At 43.9% G+C, this 21,217-nt stretch overlaps 1 long non-coding RNA gene across 2 annotated transcripts in view; it reads left to right on the top strand.

Moving 5' to 3' along the window:
• Positions 1-17,125, top strand: part of LOC308475483 — a 77,712-nt gene extending 60,587 nt beyond the window's left edge. For both annotated transcript variants that reach the window (XR_013985248.1, XR_013985249.1), the window contains one exon: positions 16,630-17,125. This is a non-coding gene — a long non-coding RNA (uncharacterized lncRNA). The remainder of the gene's footprint in view (positions 1-16,629) is intronic.
• Positions 17,126-21,217: the final 4,092 nt, after the last annotated feature.

The following is a 21,217-nucleotide window of genomic DNA, read 5'->3' as shown; positions in this document are numbered from 1 at the left end:
GGACATGGAGGCAGTTGTATAGAGGCCAGGCCTTCCAGCTGAGATTTAGAAGATCCATGTGCAGAGGAAATCTTCCCCTGAAAACCCTTCCCTAAGGAACAGCTATAGGAGATGGTTATTTTTTTCAAGCCTTGCTCATGGACTTATTGGAGAGATCTGGTTGGCCACAGTAAGAAATGCTCTGGACAAGATGGGCCTTTGGTCTGATCTAGCAGCATTCTTCTTCTTCTTCTGTATTTTTATTAAAGATTTTCTTGGTTTACAAAAGTATGTACAATGTCTCTCTCTCTCTCTTTTCCCCCCAAGTAACATTTTTTACAGATCAGTTTGATTTGTTGAGACATTAGGAAGAAGAGGGGGAAAGAGGTGGAGGGGGGAAAAGATGAGTGGGGTGGGGTCTGGTGGTGATGTTTCTATTAACCCCACTCAATGGACCAGAATGTGGTCTAAGGTAAAGGGACCCCTGACCATTAGATCTAGTCGTGGCCGACTCTGGGGTTGTGGCGCTCATCTCGCTTTATTGGCCAAGGGAGCCAGCATACAGCTTCCAGGTCATGTGGCCAGCATGACTAAGCTGCTTCTGGCGAACCAGAGCAGCGCACGGAAACTCCGTTTACCTTCCCGCCGGAGTGGTACCTATTTATCTACTTGCACTTTGACGCACTTTCGAACTGCTAGGTTGGCAGGAGCAGGGACCGAGCAACAGGAGCTCACCCCGTCGCGGGGATTCGAACCGCAGACCTTTTGATCGGCAAGTCCTAGGCTCTGTGGTTTAACCTACAGCACCACCCGCATCCCTTAATGTGGTCTAAACCCCCCTTTAAATCCATATCAACAAAAAGAAAAGAACTCACTCTGAAACTCACCTGCAGGTGGTACCTAACACCAAGAAAGCTAGCGCTAATACGCCCAGGAACCTCACCAAAATGCTGGAGAGGGTGCACTTCCACAGGCACATACCTCCACATGTGGTGGGAGTGCCCCAAAATCCAACTATTCTGGACAACAGCCATATGAGAAATATGTAAAATAACTAAGCAAGTATTAGAAATCACCCCAGAATTGGCCCTACTAAACGTCTTCCAAGCAGGGTTCTTCTTAAACACCTAGATTTATCTGATATAAGGTAGCTTCCTAGTTTTTTTGCACATGTTCAGTATTGTCTACTCTGTCTGGTAACAGCTTTCTAAGGGACAGATGTCTTTCATATCACCTGCAGTGTCCATGTCAAGCAGGGAACATTCAGGACTTGGGACTGTTCCGAGGAACCTTGTTGCTACAGGAGCAGCTTTCTCTGTAAGGAGCTAGAGCCCAGTTGAAGTTCAATATTGACTGACTAGACCTGTAGTGTGTTAGGCTACACTCCCCTAGAGGAGGTGACTGGCTGGTTAAAGGGCCTTCACATAACCTTTGGTTTCTGCAAGGCAGTATACATAGAGGTCCTGCAGAGCATCAGTCTTCTAAATCATCTTGGTGAGCCCTGCACAGTGGGGCATGGGTGTGATTGTTGCACCTCCAAATACCAAGCCTCAACTTGTAAAAAGGGAGTAATTGTTGGCTGATGGTTTTCTGACTAAATGATTAAGGAAATGTAGGCCAAGACATACATGAAGAAATCTTTTGTACTCCGCCCAATTTGGTTCAGAATTCAGCCAAATCTGGAGCACACTGTTATATATCCCGATGCTCCTGCTATTTTCCTGGTTCCGCAAAATGCTGTATAAATAATGTCTGACTTCACATGTGCACTTTAGGAGCACCCCTGACTGCACACATGACAAGCAACTTTGATCTTCATGTAGAGGATGCAAATAGCACATTTGGATTTATATCAGACTGAACTGTCCACGGTACTGAAACTGCATCTTGCAGAATAATCTCTGGGTAAATAACTTTTGGCCCAATTCTCCTTGATTAAACTTGCAGACATAAAGGAGTGGTGTCTGTATTACATTACATTACCTGAAGTTTGCATGGGGAAAACTTCATAGCCCGAGACTGTTAACTAATCTAAAGACACAATTCTAAAAGTCATTGATTGGAGTTCTGACTTGTTTCCACCAACAAACATCAAAATTGTTGTCCCCCTTAAACATATCTAGACTTTAAAACCTACTCATCCTACTTATCACTGTCCTATCAACTGAAAAATCCTCCCTCTTTCTTCTAAGCCCTAACTGTTTTAGGACCGACTTACACAATCAACCTAATCAAAGTTCTTGATAGATTGTAATATATTAGCCTGCTGGGGGTTGTTCTGAAGCACTCCTAAAATATCTTCAGCTCTTGCTATAACAGCTTGCACCTCAGAAGGAAGTTTCAAACCTGTCTGGAGAGGTCTCAGGCAAGACACTGTTACAGAAAGCCAGGCTCAGATGTTCCAGGTTGCAAGAACACCTGGTAAATTCATTGTCTTCTTTCACTATAAATCTCTGCCATCCCTCCTGTTCCATTTGTAGATTTAAAAGAAAACAAAAGAGCACCAGACTCCTTCAACCAAGATATGGCCACCGACATGTCTCTCCCCCACAGTTACAAATCAAGAAGTTACAATAGCCAGAGGCTCTTCCCAGCAGAGCTCAAAAGATATGTTAATCTCTCCCCCCCCATTTCAGCTGAACCACAGAATAATTCCCCCCCCCCCACAAGCCACTTTTCTAACTTTTTTTTTAAAAAAAGATAAACTCTTTCCGGCACCATCTTAAAACTTTTTTAATCTGCCTTAGAAGCGTAGCAGTAGGTGTTACACAGAGAGATACCGTATTTTTCACTCTATAAGACGCACCAGACCACAAGACTCACCTAGTTTTGGAGGAGGAAAACAAGAAAAAAAATATTCTGAATCTCAGAAACCAGAACAGCAAGAGGAATCGCTGCGCAGTGAAAGCAGCGATCCCTCTTGCTCTTTTGGCTTCTGGGATAGCTGCGCAGCCTGCATTCGCTCCATAAGACCCACACACATTTCCCCTTACTTTTTAGGAGGGAAAAAGTGAGTCTTATAGAGCAAAAAATATGGTACTTTTGCTGAAGCCTGGTCTTCTTTCTTTTCATATGTTAGAGAAGAAGATAATAATTCTATCCCACCAACTACTCATACTCAATGCATTTTTTTAAATTATTTTGGTGGGGTGGAGATTGTGTTACTGAACACAGCTATTGTTGTTCACAGGTTTTTTTTGGGGGGGGTATATTGGGAAATATTTTTTAAACACCCATTCACTATGAGAAAGATGGGATCTACAGCCTTTGTTTCTATGTTTATTTCCAAGTCCATCTCAAGCACAGGAGATGATTCTTTTCACCTGACTACTTAGAAATTATTTGGACATTGAAAGCATCTCATCTCCATGCATAGGATAATCTCCTCTGTTGACACCCCCTTCCTTCTCCCTTTTCCTTCTACTGTGGTACCTCGGGTTACAGACGACGCTTCAGGTTACAGACTCCGCTAACCCAGAAATAGTAGTTAAGAACTTTGCTTCAAGATGAGAACAGAAATCGTGCTCTGGCGGTGTGACGGCAGTGGGAGGCTCTGTTAGCTAAAGTGGTCCCTCAGGTTAAGAACAGTTTCAGGTTAAGAACAGACCTCCAGAACGAATTAAGTTCTTAACCCGAGGTACCACTGTATATTACTTTCTGCTGGTAAAGAGGTGCTCTTACCTTTGTCCCATAACACCAAACCCCAGCTTCACAGATTAAGAACATAGGATTAAACTCTCTCACACACATGGCAGCTGACCAAACCCTCATTCTCTCTGATTCCTTTCCCCTGCTGAGGGCAGAATGAGGTTGATGGGACAATACCTCTTGCATTCCGATGGATCGGCCTTCACCGCTTGGCTCTTTCCTACCAGTACTCAGAGACAATCATAGCTGTTTGCTAAACAAGATTTGCAAGCTGCTTGAAATTGTTTGCATGGTTCCATCACATGAACTATCTGCGTGTTTACCTTACTGGAACATTTCACAAACAGCCTTATGGTTCTGAACCACTTTCCACCATATCAGATTTTCTCCACAGCCTCCTTTGTGCCAACTGCTGTTTTTGTGTGGGTGGAAGGGGAGCCTGAAGCAGATGGCTGCTGCAAACAGAGGATCACAGTGGGATTTCCCTTTCCGCAGCTGCTGAATGTTGGTGTGGAGAAAACCCTCAAAATGGATCCTTCTCTGTTAAGTTGAAATGCCCTTCTTAAACCCCAGTCAAGATTAAAGATGGTGTGAGATTTAAAACTGGGCTTTTTTTTGGGGGGGGGGAGCTCAAAATATGAACTCTTTCCTCCAACCCTGCTTGAAAAGGAACTGATCACAAATAATGGGACTTTGAGATGCCCCATTCTACCACTCTGATCCATCCAGCATCAAGTGGGGAAACACATTTATGGCCTGCCTGGCTGGAAGAGCCAGCCCCTTCTGTGTTGTGCATAGCATGGGGGCCGACCGGTTCTAGCATCCTATTTAAGGGGCAGTCTGTAGACAGCATCTTAAAAAGCAGAGACATCACCTTGCCAACAAAGGTCCGTATAGTTAAAGCTATGGTTTTCCCAGTAGTGATGTATGAAAGTGAGAGCTGGACCATAAAGAAGGCAGATCGCCAAAGAATTGATGCTTTGGAATTATGGTGTTGGAGGAGACTCTTGAGAGTCCCGTGGACTGCAAGAAGATCAAACCTCTCCATTCTGAAGGAAACCAGCCCTGAGTGCTCACTGGAAGGACAGATCGTGAAGCTGAGGCTCCAATACTTTGGCCACCTCATGAGAAGACTCCCTGGAAAAGACCCTGATGTTGGGAAAGATGGAGGGCACAAGGAGAAGGGGATGACAGAGGACGAGATGGTTGGACAGTGTTCTTGAAGCTACCAGCATGAGTTTGACCAAACTGCAGGAGGCAGTGGAAGACAGGAGTGCCTGGCGTGCTCTGGTCCATGGGGTCACGAAGAGTCGGACACGACTAAACGACTAAACAACAACTGTCTGCTCCTTACTCTCTCTTCTTTGTGGTGGCAGCCACCCTCCTTCCCTGATCTGCAGTGTGATTCACTTGGTTGCTTGGGGGCCAAGTACGAATTTTTGACCTATTTGTTCACAATGTGTAAATAGGTTAAATTGGTCGTTACGGTGGTTAGGTGTGGAAAGGTGAGCGTCCTACAGGCTTCCACTAGTTTACCCATGAAAGATGGAGGAAAGTTATTTTCTGTAATATTTCTGAGAGCCAGAAATACTTTGAAAACTCAGTCAATTTTGGGTGGGGAGGGGGCGTTGTTTGCAAAGAATTATGCCATCAAATCAATTCCATTGTAATTGCAAGAAGTCCCTTAAGATCTCATCTGCAACAAACACACTTGAAGGTGAAAGCAGTGAGTCTGTGCAACCACTGTGCTCGAATGAAACAGATACCAAATTGTGCTAATTAGAAGAGGCAGAAATTAAAATAATTTAAGAGTGTATTTAATTTGTGGCAAATAGCTCTGAATGGAACAATTAGCTCATTATATTGACATCATATTGCAGGGGTTTCTCTGCTTCTACATGTACTGTGCTCAGCAGTGAGAATCAAGGGGTACATTTTTCTCCCCCAGCTTTTCCTTTTACTTTGCTTCCACTAGAGAAAATGCATTATTATCTACTTGACCCGAGACACGGCAATTAAGAATGCAGAGCTGAAATGTCTGTAGAGATTATAACAAAACCATTCAGTCAGCTGGAAACATTTAATTAACACACATATTGTAAAGTGTACACTGAATCCATTGGTGCCATCCAAAACTGTTTTGACATAGCGAGAGGTTTAGGATATAATTCCGTAGCAGGGTGTTCCTGGTGCTGCCCAGGATTTTTAAGAAACCAAAACGTATTGGTGTGTGTTTTTTTATAAAAAAAATGGATAGTGTAATTTGTGAGTTTGGGCCTATTGTGCCAAAAAATGGGTAAAATCATGCCAAAGTCACATTTCAGTCCTCCATCTAGATTCAATAATATGGTGCCTGGCATCCAAACATCAATGAAGACCCCTACCTTGGGAACTCTCATGCCACATTTGGTGGCAGTCAAACCTTGAATGGCAATCAAATCTGCTACAAAATACAGGTGAAGTTATGCCAAAGTCATGTTTCAGTGCACCATCCTGATTCAAAATGGCACTTGGCATCCAAACAGTGACCAAGACTGCCACCCTCCACCTTAGAAACCCTTGTGCCCAGTTCAAGGTGACATTCATGGTTCTGTTCCTCCCCATTTGATCCTCACAACAACCCTACGATGTAGGCAGAGAAACTAAGACTGGCCTCAGGTCACCCTGTTTAGGGAAAATTTTTAATGTTTGATATTTTATTGTGTTTTTAACATTCTGTTGGGAGTCGCCCAGAGTGGCTGGGGCAACTGATTCTGATGGACGACATAAAGAAGAAGAAGAAGAAGAAGAAGAAGAAGAAGAAGAAGAAGAAGAAGAAGGAAGAGGAGGTCCTAGTCCAGCACTCTGGAGCCAGTGTGGTGTAGTGGTTAAGAGCACTTACTAACTGGTGAACTGGGTTTGCTTCCTCACTCGTCCACATGCAGCTGCTGGGTGACCTTGAGCTAGTCACACTTCTTTGAAGTCTCTCAGCCCCACTCACCTCACAGAGTGTTTGTTGTGGGGGAGGAAGGGAAAGGAGATTGTTAGCCGCTTTGAGACTCCTTCAGGTAGTGATAAAGCAGGATATCAAATCCAAACTCCTCTTCTTCTTCTTCTAACCAATACACTATGCTGGCTCCCTTAGGGTATAATTTTTTGTTTCTTGGATTTGTTGTCGACTCTGCTAAGTAATTCCTTGCCAATGAAGTCATCCTTTCACTATGTTCGCTCACATATCCTGGAGTCTCTGCAACTCTGACATATGGCTTTTTCTCCTCACTATGCATTATTGTTACTTTTGGTGATGTTGCTTCTCAATCAAGTTGGGTTTTCTCTCCTTTTTCTGGGCCATGAGGATCTCAGCTTCCCTTTGCCACTCGCAACAGCTGCATGTGCAATTCTAAATTAAACCGTGATAAACCTGAAGATCTCATCCTGCCTGCAATTAACTTCCAAGCCAATTAAAAAATGGAGGGAAATTGACAAAAGAGGGACTTCTGGTGTGTGTTTTTTTTAAAGAAAAGATGGTATGCTGTTAAGGAAAGGTTTTGCACTGTTATATAAAAAAAGAAGATCTGCCAGTACAAGTTGCAGTGGTACTAAATAACTCTTTCCAGAGATAGGGCATTGTAGCCAGAGAAAGAAAATAAAGATCTGAAGCTGAATGTTGGAAGATTCAGGACAGAAGAAAGAAACTACTTATTCACACAATGTTTTGAATTTCATTCCACAGGCGGTGGTGGTAGACAACCTAGAGGGTTTTAAAATAGGGTGGGACAAATTCTTGGAGAAGAGGGCTATCAATGGCTATGGTCCGCAAATAATAACATCTTGGAGATCCCGGGCCTCAAGGAGATTAGACTGGCCTTGACCAGAGCCAAGGCCTTTTTGGCCATGGCCCCGACCTGGTGAATGCTCTGCCACAAGAGACCAGGGTCCTGCGGGATCTGACATCCTTCTGCAGGGCCTGCAAGATGGAGCTGTTCCGCCAGGCCTTTGGTCGGGGTGCAGTCTGGCTCCCCTTCTCTCCTTATAAGAACTTGTCTGAAAGTGGCCCCCCAACTTTTCTCACAGGCTCATATAAGATCAGTACAAACAGTTAGGCTGGTGAGCATTTAAGGTCCCCAGCCCTAATCTGTGGGTTGCCATCTGATTGGATTTCACTTTGATTCTGATTTGAGTTTAGGATGTATTTTAATTGATTGCCTGATTTTATGTTAATATGTTATATATTTGATGTCAGTCGCTCTGAGCCTGGTTTTGGCCAGGGAGGGCGGGGTATAAATAAAAATTATTATTATTATTATTATTATTATTATTATTATTAGTCACAATGGCTCTGCTCTGCCTCTATGGTTGGAAGAGATTAAGATCTCCCTGTCCCTGTCCCTTGGCAAGGCAGGTACCAGGAGCAATGGGAACTGTAATTTTCCCAGTGCTCCTTACAGATACAGTGGTACCTCAGGTTACATACGCTTCAGGTTACATACGCTTCAGGTTACAGACTCCACTAACCCAGAAATAGTGCTTCAGGTTAAGAACTTTGCTTCAGGATGAGAACAGAAATCGTGCTCCAGTGGCGCGGTGGCAGCAGGAGGCCCCATTAGCTAAAGTGGTGCTTCAGGTTAAGAACAGTTTCAGGTTAAGTACGGACCTCCGGAACGAATTAAGTATTTAACCTGAGGTACCACTGTACTTTTCCAGGTTGGATTCTAAAAACTGCATAAGGATGCCAGGAAAAACCCCCTATTTGGATCCAGAATAATTTAGTTCAGTATTCTCTCTTCTGTCCATCTAGACATTCTTATTAGCCCTTCTGTTTTAGATACCTTGTGGCTTTAAATGCCAAAGAACAAACCAGAGACCTTCAAAATACCAAGGAGGAGCGCTTATGACCCATCCCATAATGCAGTATCACAAGATCTGCCATGGAAAGAGAGCCTTCTCCTCTGAAAGAGCCACAACAGCATCTCCTGCTAGTTCAGGCTTTTAGGATGAACTGAAGGTCAGCGGAGAGATGCTCGAGACACTTAGTTAATAGCCGAGCGGTGTCTAAAGAACAAGTAGGGGAGTCTGTTATGTTGTAAAGGAAAAGCTGACCCGAATCATTGCAGGTTAAAAGTCTGTGAATAAAAGCTGATTGCCAAGGAGGTTTTGGAGAGCAATACTCCAACCTGCTGAATCGAATTCTCATTGCATGGTGTGACTTCATCTTCTAAATGAAACCAGCACGACTTCTTCTTTTTCTTGACCCTTGAAGCTAGCTAAACCACCTGGCTTTTGATATGACAGGCGCATTCCTGTCAGTCTATATCTAAAGACTATTGACTTCTTGAATGCTCCCCCAAAATATTCATAATGTATAGGCTATTGTTTACTACAAATTGTGCAGGCCATTTCTAGTATACAGTCACATGGAATCATGTTTTTTTTATTCCTATTACTGTCTCATATTTGTCCCATATTTGCACATTTTCTACAAACTGTTGTCTCCTTGCATCCTCCTAAAATAGTCTTGTGTAGACTATTGTGATCTACAAATCATGCGTGGCATTACTAGTTTGCGGTCACAGTGCAATATGGTTTTTTTGAATCATGTTTCTTCCTCCAGGTCTGTACTTTCCAAATTGTCTCCACAGTTGGGCAGGGATAGGAGCAGAGATGAAATGAAACATTAACAATTCAGTGATCAGTGAAAATATTCACTGAATTAACAATTCAGTGAAGCAGAACAATTCAGTTTTCATATCTTCATTGAAAAATCTGGAATACCCATTCTGAAGGTTGAAAATGTGAGAATGTCTGCCCCCAAAATTCAGAATTCAAATGCTTTTCAGTTTGGCAGTCTTGACAACAGGAATCCAATAGGCTGTCAGTTTTAGATACTAATATATCACCATGTGTTATCTGTAAAATGCTATCCACTCTCATGCCAACCATTAAATACTATAAAATATGGAATTCAGTTGTTTTCAATTTTAATATACAACTAAATAGTGAGAAACTCAAGTCTTATCCAATCTGGCGTATTCCAGATGTTGTTGGACTACAACTTTCATAATCCCTGATCCTTGGCCATGCTGGCTGGGTCCTAAACATCTGGATGATACTAGGTTAGGAAAGGTTGTCCTAGGCATCAAAACATTGAACAAACCCTTGCCTTTGGGCGCCTTCTGCCCCTTCCATTAGGTCTTATATTACAGCATACCCTGTCTAGTACTGGTACAGTTCAATTTTGAGCAACTAGGAGATTTCTATGGGGAGAGAATGGCCAACGTGATGTGACCCCATAGCTTCAATGTCCACCAGACTTAAGCCAACAGTTCCATTGCCCCCACCTGTTGCATTTTCCTCTACTGCCTAACCTCTCTATGTTGAACAAAAGTTCTCCCTACGAAAATAGAACTATTATTCACTAGTTTTCTACTTGTTGGGGAACAGAAATAAAGTAACACCACCTATGTGCAGTCTGGAGTGGTATAGTCCAGTGTTCTTCAATCTCGGGTCAGCAGATGTTCTTCATCCTCTCCAACCATTGACTAAGTTGGCTGGGGATGATGGGAGTTGTAGTTCAACCAACATCTGGGGACCCAAAGTTAAAGAACATAGTCCATTTGGCCACATGAAAATTATTTCAGTTTCCATTGCTGCATGTGTAAGCCAGGCTTTACACTGGTTTCCTCAAGTCTCTTTCTCTCTACCCCAGGCTCACTGTGCTGCCCACCAGATATTTTGGATTCCCATAATCCCTAACCACTGCCCTTTCTGGCTGAGGTTGATGGTAGTTGCTGAAGACCAAAACATCTGCAGGATATAGCTCTTCTTATATTCCGGAGCTCCACAAATAGGGTGCTATTACTGAGAAGACTCTGTCTGAGGCTATTGCTATCTTCACCTCCCTTTCTGATTACTGTAATTGTTAGACATATTTGTGGACTGTCTCACCAGAGTGGTGCATGCTCTAGTTATCTCCCGCTTGGACTACTGCAATGTGCTGTACGTGGGGCTACCTTTGATGGTGACCCGGAAACTGCAATTAATCCAGAATGTGGCAGTTAGACTGGTGACTGGGAGTGGCTGCCGGGACCACATAACACTGGTCCTGAGAGTTCTGCATTGGCTCCCAGTACGTTTACGAGCACAATTCAAAATGTTGGTACTGGCCTTGGAAGCCCTAAACGGCCTCTGTCCAGTATAGCTGAAGGAGCATCTCCACCCCTATTGTTCAGCCTGGACACTGAGGTCCAGCTACGAGGGCCTTCTGGGGGTTCCCTCCCTGCGAGAAGTGAAGTTACAGGGAACCAGGCAGAGGGCCTTCTCGGTAGTGGCGCCCGCCCTGTTGAACGCCCTCCCATCAGATGTCAAGGAAATAAGCAGCTATCTTATCTTTAAAAGACAACTGAAGGCAGCCCTGTTTAGGGAAGTTTTTAATATTTAATGCTGTATTGTTTTTAACACTCGATTGGGAGCTGCCCAGAGTAGCTGAGGAAACTCAGCTAGATGGGCGGGGTATAAATAATAAATTATTATTATTATTATTATTGGTAGCAACCTTCAGATAAAGCCCTTTAGGGTTGTATCATTGCTAAGGAACAACACTTCAAATATAGTTAGTTTGGCATCAAGAGATTTGAGCTACTTGTGAGTACGCAGAACGGTTTTATGCAGAAGTTGGAAGTATTGCAGAAATGCAAATCTCATGAGGATTCGCCTCACTCACTAACCTGAAGCTGAGATGACTCCCACATCTGCAAAAAAGGGTCTCCCCCCAAAAAAACCCCCCTGTGCCCTGCAAACAATTGCCAAGAAATAAATCAAAACTACATATATTCTTTAGCCAAGCAAAATTCAGCAAGCTAATCCTCTTGCTTCAAAAATTCACAAGAAATGTGATAATGTAGTAGCCTATGGGGCAAAATGACACACACCATAACACAGTATATAGCAATAGCTCTGCTGAAGCGCTTGCAGGCAATTATGCATTGATCTGTGTGGGAAAGAGTTCCTAAATACTCAAGGACATGATAGATCTTAGCAATACCCAGAGGATTTCACCGAGTCCCTTTGGCCAATAATCCATGTTACCGTAGATTTACATGAAAAAGTACAAGCATTTTGCAGAGTCTAAACAGTCTATTAGGTCAACTGCTATAAAACCCAACCGTGTGGGATTTATTTCACGTTCAGCATTTCTCGCTTGCTTTTTGAATGTGCGTTCAGAGGATTTTCCTCCACCACTGTGCAGATGAGTATTTTCCTTTTCCTTTTAAAAAGCCAAAGAAAATGCTCACAATTAGCTACAATCAAGGAATGCTCCCCGAGGACAATGTGAAAATCTTTACATTTCAGTTTAGGAAAAGAGTTGATTTGAGGAGCAGGTGGTGGTGGCGGAGGATGAGGAGCAGGTAGATCAGAGGTGGGGAATCTGAGGGACACCTTCCCTCCTGAAGGCCACATGTCAAGTGGTGGGTGGTGCCAGAGGTAAAACAGGGCTGAACAACCAAGGTAAATTTCACCATTTTGTAGACTGCTAACTTCTACACATAATAATACACACAATAATTTATTACTTATACCCCACTCATCTGGCTGGGCCTCTCCAGCCACTCTGGGCAGCTCCCAACATAATATTAAAGACATGATAATACATCAGACATTAAAAGCTTCCCTAAACCTTCAGATGTCTTCTAAAAGTCAGGTACAGCGGTACCTTGGATTAAGTATTTAATTCATTCCAGAGGTCTGTTCTTAACTTGAAACTGTTCTTAACCTGAAGCACACTTTAGCTAATGGTGCCTCCTGCTGCTGCCGCGCCGCTGGAGCACAATTTCTGTTCTTATCCTGAAGCAAAGTTCTTAACCTGAAGCACTATTTCTGGGTTAGCAGAGTCTGTAACCTGAAGCGTATGTAACCTGAAGTGTATGTAACCTGAGGTACCACTGTAATTGTTTATTTCCTTGACATCTGATGGGAGGGCGTTCCACAGGGCGGGCGCCGGTACCAAGAAGGCCCTTTGCCTGGTTCTCTGTAACCTCGCTTTTCACAATGAGGGAACTGCCAGAAGGTCCTCAGAGCTGGACCTCTGTGTCCAGGCTGAACGATCGGGGTGGAGTCGCTCCTTCAGGTCTACTGGGCCGAGGCCATTTAGGGCTTTAAAAGCCAGCACCAAAATGGCTAACCTGATCCAAAACACCCACCCACCTCACTCACACATGAAAACAAAGATCACCACAGCCAATCACAAGCAAACAATCACACCCTAGGCCAACCCCAACCTCTCTCACCACCAAAGGAACACAAGTGAACAACACAAGCAACGCTGACACCAAACTCTACATACATTAAACATAATAGAAACACCGCCACCCGACCCCACCCCCATCCATCTTCCCTCTCTCCACCCCCCCTTTCTTTTTTCTTTTCTTTTTTCTTCTTCTCCCCCTAATGCCTCAACAAATGAAACGGATTTGTAAAAATGTTACATGGAGAAAAAAAATACGAGGCACTACACTTCTGTAAAACAAGAAAATCCTTAATAGTTTTTTTTTTTTTTTTTTTTTTTTAAGCCAGCACCAACACTTTGAATTGTGCTCGGAAACATACTGGGAGCCAATGATGATCTTTTAGGACCGGTGTTATCTATCCTCCATTCAGACAAGCAAAAGGCATTAGCAGAATTCAAGGACACATTCCAACCAGGCAAAAGCACTTGGGGTTGAAACAACGGAGCGTTTGGTGTTGAAAGAGGCATGAGGGAAAATATGATGGAAGACCAACATGTTCCTCCTGTTCCCCTTTTTCCTCCATCTAAATTCAAACCTCATAACAGTTACATATGTCATCAGCTCTTCATGCTGGATGTGCTGCTGAACAATGTGGGTTCCCTTTATTTAGGCTTGATCCAGTCTTGAGAACATAAGGATAGTCCTACTGGATCAAACCAATGACCCGTCTCGTCAGATGGTTCCTACTCCTTCTAATTAAGCATCCTGTTCCCCAAAGCAAGGAACCACATGTCTCTGTAAAACTCACACACAAGATATAAAAATACCCCAACATTTCCTGTCTGTGAGAGCAGTTGAGTCCACCAGCGCATCTAATATGCACATCTGAGGCCCATATCCAGGTGAAAGAATGGCAGTCGATGAAGCTCCTTGCATTAATATTGGCAGGTACCTGTTGATTTTAACCCTGGCTAAGATGCGGCTAGGGATGCAGGTGGTGCTGTGGGTTAAACCACAGAGCCTAGGACTTGCTGATCAGAAGGTCGGCGGTTCGAATCCCTGCAACAGGGTGAGCTCCCATTGCTCGGTCCCTGCTCCTGCCAACCTAGCAGTTCGAAAGCACATCAAAGTGCAAGTAGATAAATAGGTACCGCTCTGGCGGGAAGGTAAATGGTGTTTCCGTGTGCTGCTCTGGTTCATCAGAAGTGGCTTAGTCATGCTGGCCACATGACCCGGAAGCTGTACACCGGCTCCCTTGGCCAATAAAGCGAGATGAGCGCCACAACCCCAGAGTCGGTCACGACTGGACCTAATGGTCAGGGGTCCCTTTAAGATTTCATCCAACTTTCTATTTTCGCTGTGGCCTGCATGCCATTGCGAAGTCATTAGTTCTCTCCTTCCCTTGCACACAAGCTGTTGCCATTAAACAAGCAGAGAAGAGAAGAATGATGAATTTGTGAGGCTTGCCCAAATGACTCTCACTTCCAAATTTTATATTGCACTCCAATTTGGGCAAAATTAGAATGTCATTAGGTAGATGAGTGACTCCTTTAGAATGTACCCACCTCTCTACCCAACGGTGAGTTTAAAGCCAAGAAAAATGCAATATGATACAGAAGAGTTGTTTTAGAGAGTTGCCTGGAGACTCAAAGTTGGAAATGTAAAATGGAACCAACACGAAAACCGCAGAATGCATAGAGAGAGCAAATGTAGGTCCCATTTGATTTTAGAATAGGCCTGACTTTATTTTGATTTTAGAATAAATTTTGGAATAGGTGATTTGATTTTAGAATAGCACCAGGCTCAATCTAGACTGCCAGCTATGTAAGAACATAGCTCAGGAGAACACAAGAAGAGCCTAGCATCCTGTTCTCACCATGGTCCTCTTGATGCCCAGTGGAAGCCCATAAGCAGGACCCGAGCTCAGCAGCATTTTCCCACTTGTGATTCCCAGCAACTACTGCAGTGGTACCTTGGTTCTCAAACTTAGTCCGTTCCAGAAGTCCGTTCCAAAACCAAAGCATTCCAAAACCAGGATGTGCTTTCCCATAGAGAGTAATGCAAAATGGATTAATCCATTCCAGACTTTTAAAAACAACCCCTAAAACAGCAATTTAATATGAATTTTACTAACAAGACCATTGATCTATAAAATGAAAGCAATAAATGATGTACTGCAGTCAAATAATCATTCGATCAGTGGCTGAATTGGGTTCCACACAGTCACCCCAAAAAGTGCTGCAAAAACAAAAATGCAAAATAAATAGCAAAAGCAGACAGACCTCAGTGTAACACTCAAAACGGAAGTGTGGCACTCAAAACGGAGCACGTTCGGCTTCCGAAGAAAGTTCGCAAACCAGAACACTTACTTCCAGGTTTGCTGTGTTTGGGTTCTAAGTTGCTTGAGTACCAAGGCGTTTGAGAACCAAGGTACCACTGTACTCAGAAACACACTGCCTCAGACAGTGAGGTACAACATATCCACCAGGGCCACTATTTTGTCTAACCTTCTTTGAAATCCAATGACGTCGGTGGTTATTATGTCTCCACCACATATGGCTAATAAGTGGTAGCTACTTCCAGGGGGTTAGCTGCAGCTAGGGTGCCCATTTATGGATTGGCAAAAACAAGAGAAAGTGTAAACAGGGGGTGGGGAAGGATGAGGAGGAGGTGACACCGATTTGCATAAAATCTGCACATGCTAATTTATATGTAGATATGCAGATTTAGAACTAATTACTGTAATTTAAGCAGAAATACAACACATCTCACTAAAGTGGGGGAAGACGGTGATCAAGCATGCTTGCCTCTGATGGGGCGAGAAACCTCCCCAAAGATTATGTGAATTGAAACACAGCCCCACTATGTTTCAGGGTATAATATAGACATTTTTGCAAGCAAAATTAGGGGAAATGTGACCAAAATGCTGATGGTTGGAAAATTGGAAACACCGATACCAAAAATGACAGCTGCTTCCACCCCTGACTGTCACTGGCTGTGTGGAAAAGCAGGGGTCGGGAACCTCCAACCCATGGGTCAAATCTGGACTGCCTTGCCTCCTTATTTGGCCTGCAATGCCAATTTCCCCAAACCATGTCCACCTGCCCCACACCTGACTTCATATATGACATCCGGTGTGGAACAGGCAGACATAATGCAGGATCCAGGTGCGTGAGAGATTTCCCTGCAGAAAACTCTTTTGCACACCTGAACTTCACAGAAAGCAGGACTGGGCAACTTGTGCACCAGCTGTTGTGTGGGGAGTTGAATAATAATAATAATAATAATAATAATAATAATAATAATTCATTATTTATACCCTGCCCATCTGGCTGGGTTTCCCCAGCCACTCTGGGTGGCTTCCAACAGAATATTAAAATGCAATAACCTATTAAACATTAAAAGCTTCCCTAAACAGGGCTGCCTTCAGATGTCTTCTAAAAGTCTGGTAGTTGTTTTTCTCTTTGACATTTGGTGGGAGGGCGTTCCACAGGGTGGGTGCCACTACCGAAAAGGCCCTCTGCCTGGTTCCCTGTAACTTGGTTTCTTGCAGTGAGGGAACCACCAGAAGGCCCTTGGTCCTGGACCTCAGTGTCTGGGTAGAACGATGGGGGTGGAGATGCTCCTTCAGATATGCAGGACCAAGGCTTGGTCATTATTTCTTGCCATGGCCCCACCTGTCAAAGTTGGTTCACAGGGTGAGGATAAAGATCTGGCCTTCCAGGCCCAAAAAAGGTTCTCAACGTTTGGCATAAAGGATAGTCTCCTTTAAAGTGACTGTGGTCTTAATTTCTTTCAGAGTTCACCAGTAATCCCGTTATCACCAGTATTTATTCCATCGCTATCCTGCTCTTCCTCCCGAAGGAGCCCAGAATGGCGAACAATAAAACAGCAAAACAATATTAAAATGTTTAAAATACATAAAAACAATCACGTGGTTTACAAAGATAGATTGACGTCCAGTCGTCGGGATTTCTTGTTTCAACTCTGCTGAAACTGTGCCACTGCTCACCAAGACTTGAAGAGTAAATGTATCCTGGTTAAGAGTAGTTTTTCGGAGAGCTTGTATTGGGAGGGGAGGTCCAAGAGGATAGGGGAGAAGTTCTCTTCCACAAGCAGATGCTCCATCTGCAGTTCCTTGGATCCTGCCCAGATTTTCCTCTTTTGGCAACCCGAAGAATAGACAACCTGGACTCTATTGAGTATGTTGAGAAATGCATGCCAGTGGTACCTCCCAGTAATGGGACGCTTTCGTTTCGCTGTTGTTCCGCTCGATGGTTCAAGCATCAACTGTTTTCCCAACTGTGTAATGTTTATGATATGCCTGCTATAAAATACCTTTGCATGAAATATTGCTTTGCTCGAACTCCCTTGTTCATCATTAACTCAGACCAGATGGCTGTTTGCTTACAGTAAAACAGTAAACACTTCATAGGTCAGTGAGTTTAATTCAAAGGGAATATCTTGAGAACTACTGCTCATCTTTCCCTTTCTGAAAGAGGAGAGCAGGAGGAGAACCCTGCTGGATCAGACCAAAGGTCCATCTAGTCTGATAGCCAACATCCAACAGAGACCAGCCAAGATGCTACTGGGAAGCTCAGGGCTGATCCAAGATGTTTTGCAGCATGAGGTGAAGGACAAAATGGCGCCCCCTCTGCATTCCATGGGCAGATGCTGACTGGACCGGCAGCTGAATCTTAATTATTATGGTGTATCAATTTCCTATGTCGCCCTTCCACCCAAAGGAGCTTAGGACAGCAAAAAAGAATATAGCAAAACAATATAATTAGAAATAAAACAAGCACATTCAAAATAGTCACATCACATCACAGCCTACAATTTCAAGGTTGCAGTATTGTTCAGCCATCAAGTGATTGAGTGAACAGGAACAGTTGTTGCAGCTAAGATTCCCAGGTCAGGAGCATCCCAGACTCAGTTTTCAGGGTCCAAAACTGAGATCTAGGGGTAGCCCCTGGGGATGTCACTGGGAGGAAAGCCCCTGATGATGTCATGGAGTCATTCCCCAGTGATTTCATGGGGCAGGTCCTGAAGATGGAGGTTAATTGGGGAAAGGGAAAGTCGGACCCCTCCAAGTCCTAAATGGCTTGGGACCCAAGTACCTAAAAGAGCACATCTCCCAATATCAACTATTTTGAGCAGCCTGGGAGACCTTGTTGGTGGTGGCACCACTGGATGCTGCTTGGTTGGTGCTGACGTGTAACAGGACCTTTCTTGGTGTCAGTTCCTCATGTGTGGAATGCCCTCCCTAGTGTGATGTGCCTGTCTCCCTCATTGGAAGGGGCCAGGCAAACCTAGATACTTCATCTCAGACCTGGAGGTCCGGCAACCCTCGTTTCAACACGGGCAGGGGACCTGTGGCCCTCTAGATGTTGTTGGACTACAACTCCCATCAGCCAGCATGGTCAATGGTCAGGGATGATGGGAAATGGAGTCCAGTAACATATGGCCACAGATTCCTATTCAGAAAGCGTAGAATACGCATCTTCTGCCGTGTATTCACCAAGCAACGGAGGCCTGGGGATTCCACAAATATCTGTAGGCTTCCACCCAGTTATCAAAGGAGAAGATTTCAAAGGAAAGCTCACACAATTCATTTTTGCAAATAAAGGTGTCAGAGAAAGAGCAGGTTTGCAAATAGCGTTTTCAGATCAGCAGTGAGGGGGAGAGTCGGTGGCAACTGAATGAACGAGCTATTGCACAGTTAAGGCCAATTTATGCATACCGTGCTCAACAATGCTGTATAATGCTGCTGGCTGAGCTGTTGAATGGAGAACATGATGTGCAATTAAGCCAATTGTGAGTGTAATGAGCAACAGCAAATTGGGCCTGGAGACGGGTAGCAACAGTTATGGCATGTGCCAATTGTGAAAATGGCATCTCCACTGGAGGTGAAATAAATTTGCTCTCAATAGCCCCCCTCAAAATTGTCTTCTGAGAATGTTGATGCCAGTCCCTAGATAGTGTCTCAATTCTCAACTAACTGCCAAATATTTATTGCAAATTTACAACAGTGTAGTTGACCTTCTGCCATTGATAGTGAGCTGCTGTCGATGAGGACGATGTTGATGTTAATTTTAATTTTATTCATTTTATTGTTGTATCGATATATGCCATCCTTCCTCTGAGGATCTCTAGGTTGTATACCTGATTCCCTCTCTGTCCACAATGTCCTCACAATGTGATGTAGGTTAGGCTGAGAGTTGGTGGCTGAGCCAACATCACCCAGCAAACTTCAGAACTTCGTGAAATTGAAACCCTGGTATTCCATGCCCTTGTAAGACACTCTAACCACTGCACCACACTGCCTCTGCAAACTGATGCAGAACTATGATGAACTGAATTTAAGATTTGAAAAATGAGAGACTGAAATTAACAGATTTGCCCATCCAGATTGCAGACTAGTCATAAGATACAATGTAGTTCTCTGCTACGCTTAAGGTTAATACAATTGCGGCCCCAATTAACCCAATGACAAGTGACTCTTCTCTTTATTCTGGGTGTAGACACTATTATTATTAGTGTTAGACAATTTATATACTGCTTACTTGTCCAAATGGAAGTTTAGACTTGTAAAACCAATTATATATATTTTTGAAAATGTACATAATTAAATTGCACAATAAGACAGTTTCATGAAAACTTTAAAAAAAAAAAAATCAGTAAAAATGTACCATAAAATAAGCCTGCTAAAATAGTGTAGCAACTCAGTGTCCCACTCATAGGGTGAAGGACCACTGTGTCAGATGGAGTTTACATAATCAGAAAGGATGTAAGATGATGTCCTTCCTGAGCCAATGCGGTCATGGACAATCTCACCCTGCTACTTGTAACAGCAAGAGCTTACCCAGGTGTCCTGGAGAAAGGCCAGAAAGGATAATTGTATTATGCCAGCCATTCCCACCCCCTGAAGTTTCAATTAGATATGCTGTTCTGCACTTGCCACATTAACTTGTCATGTTTTGTCAAGTACGGTACATGCTTCTCGGGACTATGAAGATGTGATCGCTATAAACTCCAAGGACATAATTCAACCAAAGTTAAGAATTTTAAGGACTGCTGGTTTTGTTGGAGGAAGTAGGCTGAATCCTGACAAGACAGAAGTACTGTTTTGCGGGGAACAGGGGGCGGACAGGTGTGGGGGACTCCTGAATGTGGTCCTGAATGGGGCAACTGTGCCCCTGAAGGACCAGCTGCGCAGCCTGGGAGTCATTTTGGACTCATAGCTGTCCATGGAGGCACAGGTCAGTTCTGTGTCCAGGGCAGTTGTCTACCAGCTCCATCCGATACACAGGATGAGACCCTACCTGCCTGCAAACTGTCTTGCCAGAGTGGTGCATGCTCTAGTTATCTCCCGCTTGGACTACTGCAATGCTCCCTACGTGGGGTTACCTTTGAAGGTGACCCGGAAACTACAACTAATCCAGAATGCGGCAGCTTGACTGGTGACTGGGAGTAGCCGCCAAGACCATATAACACTGGTCCTGAAAGACCTACATTGGCTCCCAGTAAGTTTCTGAGCACAATTCAAAGTGTTGGTCCTGAGCTTTAAAGTCCTAAATGGCCTTGGCCCTGTATACCTGAAGGAGCATCTCCACCCCCATCTTTCAGCCTGGACACTGAGGTCCAGTGCCGAGGGCCTTCTGGTGGTTCCTTCACCGTGAGAAGTGAGGTTACAGGGAACCAGGCAGAGGGCCTTCTTGGTAGTGGCACCTGCTCAACCCGTCGTGGGGATTCGAACCACCGACCTTCTGATCGGCAAGCCCAAGAGGCTCGGTGGTTTAGACCACAGCCCCTACCCAAGGGTAGCCCCACATAGAGTGCATTGCAATAATCCAACCACTAGACAGGATGGTAGACTAGAGGACCTTGCTGTGATGCACCAGGGCTCTTTCTGGGTCCTTATGGTTGTACAAGATGCCACCCGCTCACACAACCGTTGCAAACAACCCATAAATTATTCATCATGTTAATCAGTTTCAACAAAGAACAGAAAACTGATGCCCCATAACCGTGAATGAAACCTTGCCTATTTTAACAGGAAATCCACATTTGCATAAAGATTAAATCAATGCAATAAAAAAAAAGTACTTTGCTTGGCTGTAAAATGTTTTTAGCAGCCTAATAAATTATCAGGTAGACTTGAGGGTGAAATTAGCAAAAGATAATGAGTGAGTCTTGTGAAGCAACAGCTTCAATTTGCACCTAAGTGCGGGAGAGATTGCCGTTGAAAGTGATAGAAATGGCTTCCTGTTCTGACGGGGCTCCTTCTCCAGACCTTGTTAAACAATCCATTTCCACTCACTGAATCCTGAACTAATCGTTGTGGGGTTTATGGAGTTTATCTGTTTAAATGCACTCTAAATCTC

The sequence above is a fragment of the Podarcis pityusensis genome (genome assembly GCF_964106645.2).
Source record: "Podarcis pityusensis genome assembly, chromosome: 4".
NCBI classification, from domain to species: domain Eukaryota; kingdom Metazoa; phylum Chordata; class Lepidosauria; order Squamata; family Lacertidae; genus Podarcis; species Podarcis pityusensis.
Note: the sequence above shows the minus strand (reverse complement) of the source record. Positions and strands in the feature narration are given on the sequence as shown.